Source organism: Cryptomeria japonica, chromosome 7 (assembly GCF_030272615.1).
Source record: "Cryptomeria japonica chromosome 7, Sugi_1.0, whole genome shotgun sequence".
Taxonomy (NCBI): Eukaryota; Viridiplantae; Streptophyta; class Pinopsida; order Cupressales; family Cupressaceae; genus Cryptomeria; species Cryptomeria japonica.
In genome coordinates, this window is record NC_081411.1 from 758971500 (window position 1) to 758983747 (window position 12248).

A 12248-nucleotide genomic window follows, 5' to 3' on the forward strand; every position below is an offset into this window, starting at 1 on the left:
AACAGGTACAATGACTTTCTGGGTCGAACATATGCCTCGATTATCATAACCTATTTGCCATAATAAAGTTCAATGATGATAATAGCACAATAATCTCTTTCACTTCCATATCTTCTATCTTCCATCCCCCTTTATTGATTGACCTCCATCGTCCTTCTTGAGTCTGCGTAGCCCGCTGTCACATGACCGAGTATAATGACACGCCAAAAATATTTGTATTTCATGTAGTTTGCACTTGCATTACCACATATTAACATTTCATACGTACATATAGATATCACAATTACATCACATCCTGCACACAACACATGTTAGCACATTTTACATTCTCATCATGTAAATAGTTATGTACATTATCATATTCATCTGCATTTCATACATTCACATTCACATATGCATAACATATGAAAAGCATAAAAGAACAAAAATATTGCATTCCATCATGTACATATTTGCATCCATATCATAAATATCACATAGAAACATGCATCACATAAAAGCAACATCACATAGGTACACATGCATATAGTTGCCACAAAGATGGATCATCTCTCATATATATATATATATATATATCAAAACCATAAGTGTCATGATACAATGATGTCAAAATCATATGGCTAAAATCACTTGAAGGTGTCTACATCATCATACAAAAAAGGTACAACACTGATACATAGGGAGCCCTTTAAGGCTATGATGAACTCCCTCCCTCGGAGCCAGGTAGCGTCGATGGAGTCTGATCCCTAGAAGGACCCACCCCAGGATCATCTCTCGTGCCCCCTCTATTTGGTGGTGGTGGAGGACCCATGACCCCATTGCTAGATGCCTGTCTCCTATCTCTCCCTCTAGTGGTTGTCGTAGTCCGCGACGGTCTCCGGAAGCTCCTAGCCTGCTAATCTAGTGGCACCACTCCATAGTACATGTCTCTTCAGTAAGCTATCTCCTCCTCTGCCTGTAGAACATAGGCATATTCGGCCCCTATGTCCTCGCTGCCTGCCTTCCCTCAGCATTGTATCAGCCTCTGTATAGTGTTGAATAGCCTGATCTCTCTCCTGCTTAGTGTCCCTCAACTGTCTCCTGAGCCTAGTCGTATCCCTCTCCAGATCCTAGATCTCATATGCCTGTCCTTGACAAATCTCCCTCAAGGATAGTAGCTCATCCTCCTCTCTCCCCTCACCCTATCCCCGTGGCTGCTCTTGTCCCTGTCCCCATCCCTGTACCTGTCTGGGAACCTGTGTTGTTGGCACCTGTAACAACAATCCACCTCTACCCCTCACTACATGTATCTGTCTCTCCTCTGAGCCACCCTCCTCTCTACCACTGCTCCCCGCCTCCACTGTCGGTCTCTACCTCCACCATCCCCACTATCATCTCCGTCACCTCCATCGTCTCCCTCTATCGGCTCCCTTGGATCCGTTAGCCATGGAAACAGATGCTCTCCCCAATATGCAATGTACTCTGCATCCATCCCTGCATCCTCTATATCTACCCATATTTCCCAAGGCATGGGAACCGTCTCTAGAAGTTATGTCACTACCTGATCATAAGACAATAATGACCCCAAATGCACTTGATCCCTCACTATCCATGCATACATCCCCGACCCTCGTGGCATCCGTTGTATCCTACCTAACTACCTGCATGCCCTATCTATCAATTGTCGCTCAATAATATATGGTGTCCAACCAATCAGATACCTACTTCAGAACACATGTGGCAACTCCACTGCATCATCCTCTCACTCCTCACAATCTCGGTAAGGCCTCCATACTACACTGTCTATCTCATCGATCACTCAACGCCAATACTCTAGCCTCCTAATCCGTGGCTGGGAAGTAATCATATCATACAGATGTACAAAACTGCACCCATGTCCTTTGCCTCTAAAATGTATCAGACGTGTAACCGACAGATGCTCATAGGCTCGTACCTGCAACAAGGTCAATCCACACCCTAATCCTACTGATCCATGATATACAAACTGATGCAACTCATAATATATGTGTGCTAGTAGACATAGTCCCTATGCAAACCTGTTGTGCTCAGTCACCAATATCTCCAGAGTCCTCCCCCATCCCACAACCAACCCTCGTGTCGCCCTATCCGGACAGAGGAACTCACTGATAACTCTTGCCAGCACCATCGGTAGTGCCAATCCTGTAGCTGTCATGGTGTCCCAAGCCACATGTCCTGCCCTCATTTGTACTCTTGGATCCTGAAACACTCATCTCAGTGCATCCCTATCTCCCTCTCGATCGTAAGGAACTAACTCCCCAATGATCGATATCCTCAGTATCCTATATACATCCTCTAAGGTGACTGTCATATCACCCATCGACAAATGAAATGTGCATGTCTCTGAGTGCCATCTCTTAGCTAATGCAATTAACAATTCCATGTTCACCCGAAACTTAGGCACATACATAATGTATCACAATCCCATAGCCTCAACTGTTGCTCTATCCTCAAATTTCAGCTCTACTCGTAACCCCTGAGTCGAAGGGAATCTCTCCCATGACTCCAACATAGGTAAGTTCTCCTGCAGTCAAGCAAATCAATGGTGTCAATCCTAGTAGTACTCCATGTTCATCACAAAGTGCTACTCTTTTATCCTAGTGCTTATATTTATCATATGACACTCTATCGTAGTAGTACTCCTTGTTCATCACAAAGTGTTGATTGTTTTATCCTAGTGTTTATATCTATCATATGGCACTTTATCCTAGTAGTACTCCTTGTTCATCACAAAGTGCTGCTTTTATCTTTTAGGGCACCTACTTGAGTGTATCCTCTTGAGTAGCTTATCTAATTCACAACGTATGTTCTATCACAGAATTATCAATTTCAGCCTAAGCCAATTAACAACGTATGTTCTATCACAAAATTATCAATTTCAGCCTAATCCAATTGACAATGTATGTTCTATCACAAAATTATCAATTTATATGGTACTCCTTGTTCATCACAAAGTGCCTCGCTCTATCCTATCCTGAGGCCTCTTCTTGAGTGTATCCTCTTGAGTAGTTTCCTGATTAGCAACATATGTTCTATCACAAAATTGTCAATCTTAGTCATATCTGCTATCCTAGTCTTCCCTAGAGGACCTGTTTGAGTGTATCGTCTCAACAACTTATCCAATTAACAGCATATGTTTATCATAGAACCATTGATTCGACCTTGAAGACATAAACGCACTTTCATGACACAAACACGCTTACATACTTCACATATGTTTTTGCATTTCACAGACGCGCCTGGATTACACAGACGTGCCTTTGTTTTGCACAGACGTGCTTGCCCTGCATAAACGTGCTTGCACTTCGCAAACACGCTCTCATTTGACAAAGACACTTTTCCACATAGACACGATTGCACTCGACACAAACACGCCTAACCTACCTAGACGTGCCCGACACCAACGTAGACGCGCCTTCCTGTCTTTTCACCTGCTTGACATTTTTTGTGATATACCTAATATGCATTTATTGACCTACCTAACATGCGTTTATGACAACAATTAATGCAACAAGATACAAGGAGGTTTTGTGGTACTCACCGGCTCTCTTGCATCTGCTAGCCTTTGATACCGACGAATGTGATTGAATCTGTGCACCAATGCCATCGTTGCTGACTGCTCTTTGCTCTCTCTGCACTCCGATCTCTTAGATGTGTGGATGACAATGAGGGTGTTTTCCCTCATAGTTTATCTTATAGACTACCCTAGCCCTGGTCTCCCGAGTCAGTCTTCTTTATCCTATGACTCTGTCACTCTATCCTATCTTGTCAGTCCTTTCTAGCCTTTCTTTCTTATCGAGAGTTTGTTTGCGATCTTTTCAGACATTTTCATCCAATCTCTTGAGGGGGCATATCATTCCCATCTTGGGGCAACTGTGTTTCAGTTCATCTTATCTTCTTTGAAACAATGCGACGAGTTGCATTGTCTTAAAGAGGGGCAAAATGTAGACACCTAAAATTGTCATGTCTAATTAAATAAATATTTTTATTTATTTAATTAATTCATTTATCCTTTTCTAGCCTTATTTATTTAAATTATCATTTTTTCTAAATTAAATAAATATTTAATTGATTTCATTTCTTCTATTAATTAATTGAATCTTTATTTATTATATTAATTCATTAGCCTTTTCTACTTATGAAACATGTCATTTATCTTTTTAATTCCTACACTACCTACCCTCTCATTATTTTCTTATTTCTTCTACCTACTCTCTAATCCTAGCCGACCATTTATCTTTTGCACCTCTCAATCTTATCCCTCCATTTCTTATAGTGTCTTCTATATAAGGTGATGCTTCCTTCGTTATCAACCCTAACTCCTGGACTAGCATTTGAACTTTCATATGCGATCAAGCCTACTTGCAACCACTTTTCGGTTCTTTATTGAGCTCTTGTGCACACATAAAATCTGAGAGAAAATATATCAAGCAAGATCAATGAAGATGGGAAGAATGGAGATCCAAACCCTATTGGACATGTGATGGTATAATCTTTGTGATTTCATTGATTTGCATTTGTTTTAGGTAATCTCCATATGTTATGGTGGATCTTTGTTGTTGTTAGGCTAGGGTTTTGTGGTTGAATCTATTTTAGTCTTTCAATAGTGTTGTTTTCATTTTTACCATAAACAGATAGAATTATATGGATTATAAATTTAAAAAGATTGCATTTCATTGAAGATTGACGAGGAAAAGGATGAAGTTGAGGGCAAATTAATAGATCTTTTGAAGAATAAAAAGATGATTTAGATTTAATCTTAGAATTTGACCCAAAGTTAGTGGAGCTAATGAGAAAAGGTGGCAAACGTGGAGGAGTCGAAAAATTAAAATAATAATTTTTAGTCCACTAAATTTGATGAATGATTAAACTAGATTGATTGGTAGGTTATAAGGATTTAACCGATCATAAGGATAATAGATGTGTGAGCTGACTGAGTGTGTAAAGGAGTTAAGCTAGTGCATAAAGTTATTGGATAAGTGTATAAACGAGCCATGTGAGTGCATGGAGGAGTTGACTACATGTATAAAGGAGTTCAAGTGAGCACATAAATGAGACAAGTGCTTAAATAAATTAGTTGGTTGATTAGATTAATGAGTCAACTAATTTTGATTGATTAGCTAATTGATTGAGGAGAAATTTGAAGATTTTTATTTATTTATTTAATGGATAATGATGTAGAATTAATTCATTTCATTTTAATATTTGATGAATAATGAGAATATGTTAGGTGGATTTTAGGATTTTGATTATTTATTTGTATATGGGAAAACAATTAAAAAAAATTGTTGGATAAGTTATGCATAGGGAGTTATAACTCAAAAAAAATTATAAAATAATACAAATGATAAAATGCACGCCTTAAAAATAGGTGTGCACAATAACAACTATTTTGCACAAACCACCTAAATGGCCTAAATGCTATTGTCACTAAGGTTCTTGTTGACCCATCTTCATATTAGGGCACAAATTCCTTTAATCAAAAGTCAAAATCGTTCTTGAAAGGGAGCTTTCGTATATTATAGGATTATTCCTCTTTCTTCGAACATCTTAGCATTGTTTGATGTGTGGCTTTTGAGGAGGGAACTTCTTCTTGTTAAGTTTTATCCATTCTTAATCTGATTGAGATGACATCTTTGTGTTTTTCCTAATTTTGTTTTTGTGTTGTCATCAATCAACAGTAAGGCCATCCGTCAATGGGAATGCCAAGGACACCAAAGATGCTACTAAATTGTATGTAGACTTGGATTCCACTTGCTCTAAAGAAAATTTTGAGACCTCTAAAGTGGCATTGTTAATAGAAACCCTCTATGGAGAACCGAAAAATGTGTCTTGTAACTTTTTTGAAGAAAAGTTGTTTAGTTTTGAGGGTATCCGGACATAACGACTTGGCCAAAATAACCTTGGACACAATAACCCCATCACAATAAACCAAGGACAAAATAACCTAGGGTCATAATAACCCACGGTGGTCAAAATAACCCATGGACATAATAACCCATGGTCATTTTAGATCAAGCTAGTAAACTAGAAACGACATTAGAATTAAACCAAGTTGAGAGAAAAATTTAAATGGAGGCCATGTAAACTGCAAAAGTGAAACAATATTAAAAGCCATCATGCATATCATGCACATGGTTCTATCTAGAATGGAGTACTGTGAATGATTGCATCCCCAATGTTTGAAGTGTGGATATTTTTCCAATTATTATGCTAGATTTTTTATCCAATTTGCACTACTATCTCTTCATGTGCCCAAATGACCACAAATAGTCACACAAACCATATATATCCATTATATACCCCTAAAACAACCTTAAAACACCTTTAATATGCTTAAATAACCTATAAAATGGTAAATAGATGCAAAAATAAAGGCAATTTTGTGGGAATAAGCTAATTAAGAATTAAAAAGAAAAGAAATAAGTGAAAAGGAATTACGAAGAGGCATTAAGAAGATATATAAAGTGGTAGAATTAAGAGAAGTAAAGAAAGGAATAAGGGGAAAAGAAGTAAGAGTGTGTAGAGTGATAAGAAGAGGAGAAATCCAAATTCGTAAAAGAAGATATTTTTGTTATATATTTTTTTGAACATTATTTAAAATTTTCCTAGGGTTTTCTAAAAGAGTGTACAAAAATCAATATACTTGTAGGGAACCAACACATTCTTCATAATTTTTAATATATAGAATGCCTCTGCGGTTTTTAACAAGTAGAAAAAAAGAAATTACTTATTTTAAATGGTTACTCATTTTTGTTTCATTGACAAGGCATCAATAAAATGATTTGGCGTTGTTAGGAATATTTTACAAATAAATGTTCAAGTCGATGCTATACTATGACACAAACAAAATCCAATGATGTGATTAGCAGTACATAACATAATCATGTTCCAAAACTTGAGATGATCATTGTCAAACACAAAGTGAATGAAATGAAAGACATGGCATGCTCGACTCAAGATTCTACAAGAAATATCATTACTGCTTCATGTTATAATATTTCATTATCCATAGCATGAACAATACCATCAACCAATGCATTATCCAAAACAATTTGAAGAAAAATATTAAGATTTGAAGCACCACCACCAAATCCTCAGAGATCGACAAATCTTATCTTACCAGTTGAATATACAATTACCAATAGAGGGGAAAAGTTTCTTTTTCATGATAGTAATGATGAGAATTATTTTTTAATATTCACCACCACACAAAATTTACAATTACTGAAAGAGTATAAAAATTGGTTTACTGATGGTACATTTAAAATAGTGCCAAGTATTTTTCAATAGTTGTACACGATTCATGGCTTGAAAATTGATGCAATATTTCCACTCATTTATATTCTTATGACCAACAAAACAATAACCACTTATACACACGTACTTGCAGAATTAAAACAACTTCAACCCGATCTAAACCCCCAAAATATACTTATTGATTTTGAATTAGGTTTCATGGGAGCTCTTTCTGAAATTTTTTCCAAATGTCATTATTCAAGGATGTTTTTTCCATTTCTCTCAATGCTTGTGGAGGAAAATTCAAGAAGAAGGTCTACAAACACATTATAGTGTCGATGAAGTATTTGCATTTGAGACCAAGAAACTTGCTGCATTAGATTTTGTGCCTCAGATAGACGCAATTGATGCATTTCAAACACTTCTACAATCTTCTTATTATACATAACATGAGGAGATTTTGCAACCCATAATTGATTATTTCGAAGACATGTGGATTGGTAGACTAACCAGAAGAGGCAACAAAGGATCACCCAAGTTTCCAATCACAATGTGGAATTGTTATTCAACTATTCAAGATGGTCTTCCCGAAATTAATAATACGATCGATGGATGACACCAAGGATTTAGTGAATTGCTTCAAGCATCGCACAACTTAGTTTGGAAATTCATCAAAGCAGTAAAAAAAGAACATGGTCTCCAAGAGAATGAAATAGAGAAATACATGGTTGGATACACTGGGCAACCAAGCAGGAAAAAATACCGTGAACTCAAAGAAAGACTAAAAAGACTGGTTGATGGTTATGACAACCATAGCATTTTAGATTATATAAGAGGCGTCGCTCATAATTTGATCCTTTAATTGAAAAATTGAATAATAATTTTTTTAGCAACATGTAATTTATAAATTTTATTTTCCTTTCTCTATATTCTTATGGGGATATTATGTCCATGGGTTATTTTGACCAAGGGTTGTTTTGGATTGGGTTATTATGACCTTGGGTTATTTTGTCCTTGGGTTATTGTGATCAGGTTATTCTATCTAGGGTTATTTTGGTCGGGTCATTATGTCCTACAACCAGTTTTTAGTTATCTAGCCATGGAGCTGGGGAGGGAATTGGCTCCATCTAAGAAACGAGTGGAATAACATAATGTTAGAGCTCAACACCAATTCAATAGGTGTCAAGTGTTTGTCGCAAGGTCTAATTTCCTTTGTCATGGATTTTATTTCTAGGCACAACAAAGTAGATGGATCTATTGAGAAGCAATTTCTGTACTTGAAAGTGTTTTTTTCATAGTCAATTAGTTGTCTCTAATTTTTGTTACCCACTTTCAAAGATATCTTAGTTGGAATAACATTGGACAGATCCATAGCCACACATGAATGTGCACTAATGGAGCTTTCATAATTGATTGTTCCATTCAAAGCACAATAGTACTTACCTAGATTGTTTCTAATACCTTACAGTTTCTCTAGTTCCTAGAACTATAGAGGGAGGTGGGGTAAACAATCCTAAATGAAAGTCTTTATGCGAGGATCCAAAGATGGAACTTGGGCTAGGAAATTCCCCATAGAAAACTCATGGACCATTTTAACCACTTTTTCTTTATTGCTTAAGGATTCAAGGTGCAAGAGCAAATAGAAATCTCATCCCCCATGTCATATTTCTAAAATGTTGTGATCCAAACATGAAGGTAACACAACGTCTATCCCACATTTTCACAAATCTATAAACGAGGGCATGGTCTTGGATGGAGCTTTCAATTCTAATATTTAGGATGTGCATAAAATGATGAAGAAAGAGGGAACACCACTCCATTTGACACCTAGCAAAGATGAAGTCATCATTGTTGCACCCATATGAAGCAATGCTACTTGGGGAGAGACAATCAAGATGATATCGGGTTAACTGGGTAGCTGACCTCCATCATGACAATAATGCCCGTCCCATCTCACCATTGTCACATCTCAATTTTTGCTTGCATACACTTAAACATTTAAAATTGGATGTGACCATTTGACACATGTTGTTATTTAATTTCTCTGTCATCTCTTGATAGTGGGACATAACATGTTCGTTATGTGAAATGCATGTAGTTATATTAGGTTGCATTGAATTCCTCTTGTCCATCAATCCTACATTGCTAGCCATCTTATGTAGGGTTGGGTACCTTTCATGTAAGAATTATAGGGAAGCATAAGCTTTGTGGTTGGGTGGAAAAGTGTCTGAACCATGTTCTTGTCTTTTTGTTTGCAGATGATCATTGGCTTAGTGGTGTTCATACACTCTAGTGATATGTATCATTATTGTATTGTTGCGATGAGATGAAATTGAGAAATATCAAATCATTTTTATAGTGATATGTATCATTATTGTATTGTATTGAGTTTGCATCTATTTGTTTGTGTTGAATATTGACAATTTCTTAGCATTTTACCTATTCATCACACATTCACATCAAATTATATCAAATCATAAAGAGGAAATAGTTATACGTGTAACGCCCCGCCAGGAAACCCCGAAGGGATTAAACTAAAACACTAGAATAGAGAGCAAATAATGAAAAAAAACAAACAAAACTTAATAAGTTTAATGTACAATGAGTTAACATAAGTTTAGATTACACAACAAAAGACTTAACACCTAAAGGGTTTCCCAACTTGGTTAACTAGGTTACCACTAACATATCTTAACATTAATTAAACTTAATAACATCGTTACACTGAATCAATGGTTAATTTATCCAATATAATAAAATATCGATAACATGTTTTAATTCATTTATTAGAAATCTAACCATTTCATTATATCCAATATTCAAATAAAACATATGCATTGCAATAACTTTCCATACATACATTGCTTGCATCAAAGATAATAATTACATTGCATTTAACTAATCAGATAAAGTTATATTATTTTTTACATCTTGCCATGAAGGCATACAATATAATAAATACAACTGACCATGAAAGGTCCAAGATATACAAAGAATGATCCATAACAAATGGGATCCAACTGGATAACAAAATGCTCGAATCCAAGTGCAATTGGAACACCTGTGAAGCCAACTCTGCAAGATGGAATGAACACACACTCGATGGAAAGTGGCACTACCATCCGACCATGTGGCTCCAAAAAGAACCACCCCACCCCACCGTGCTAGGAGATAGGAATAAGACCCACTAGCAACCTATAGGTATGCACACACACATGGTCGAACTCACAACATCAGAATGACTCACAAGAAGTAAACTCGCAAAATATGACTCCACATTAAATCAGGTGAAATCAACAAGACTACACACTAGTGACCATAAGGGAATAATGTCATCACATAGCTTGGTATGGTTATCTCGCAAGCCTCCATAAGTCCTGACCCCCATCATGGGTTATCTTGGTAACCTCTCCCGAACCCCCGACCCCATCCAGGTCTCATGTGGACTGAAACAATCCTTTCGTGAAGACAAGGTTGTTGGTTTGCCATTCCAGGCCTTCTCGTTGCATCCTGAATTTGTACTAGCACTCAACCATGAGCTAGGCATGATTATCTTATTTAGTGTTTTCATCTACCAAACCCCTAATAATTTATTTAGTTATCACTTACTTAAGAAAACTTTCGATGGGTTACCCTCCAACCACTTTGGGTGCGACCCCCAATCAAAAGCCACTCTCCCATATGACACTTAACCAAAAATTAGACGAACTCCCAAACCCAAGGTGCAACATGAAATTGGACATGGAGTTCAAAACGATAGAAAACCCACTCGGCCAAACAAGCCCTTACACGACGTAACCAACTGACAAATTCCTTGACCTAAGACAAGAACAACCATGATAACCACCACATGACAACATTTGATACATTCGACAAAGGACTTACAGTTTCAAAAATAAAGGCGAATACAGTAAATAAACACACATCTTCACGAATCTAACTTGATAATAATTTTCCATATCTTTTCAAAAATACATGTTGACCAAGGTTTTCTAAAACATCTATATTTCAAAATTGCATCATAAATAAATATAAAATCACCATCTCGCAATAAATTTAAACCAAACTATCATTTATATAATCATACATATATTCTATACACATAAAAATATAAATTAATCTATATATTAATTAAACTAATATTGTTATTTTTCCCAAAATAAAATAATCATTTCCATTTTTTAAAAATAAAATATCTATCCTTATTTTTTTCCTCAAATAAAATATATTTATCTAATTTCATTTTGAAATAAACAAAACTCTCTCTCTCTCTCTCTCTCTCTCTCTCTCTCTCTCTCTCTCTCTCTCTCTCTCTATATATATATATATATATATATATATATATATATATATATATATATATATATTTTCTAATTATTTAATACGATTTAAAAATTATAAATTTAAAACTTAAAACAAAAATTAAAAAAACAAACAAACTTTAATATACCCCACCCCGTGTGGTTTTCTCACAGCCACGAGGGGTGGGCTGTTGGGGGACCATGTCGTGGTTTCCCCATAGCCACGACTGTGTGGAGGTCACGACATGGCCTCACAGCCAAGTTTCCCCCCATGGCTTGGGGAAGCCACAACTTCCCAGCCATGGGGTCGTGGGGTTTACATTTCCCTAAAAACACCCCTCCCCAATAAAAAAATTATATATATATATATATATATATAATTTTTTTTAAATTTTTTTTTTATTAAAACAATCCCCTTCTCTGAAATACATAGACTCAAATTTTTTTTGAGAAAATGATTTTTCCAGAATCCTTTATAATATATTTTTTTAAAACAATAAACCCCTAAACTAAGAAAACTTAGAAATTTTTGTTTGGGAACAATAATAGAGAATGCAATTTTTTATTTTTATTTTTTAAATTTGGCAGCATAACAACATGCCCAAAAGAAATTAGAAATTAATTTTCCACTACCGGACATTACAAATAAGAAATTTAACTTGAACAAACTAAAAGGAGATATTCAAAAAT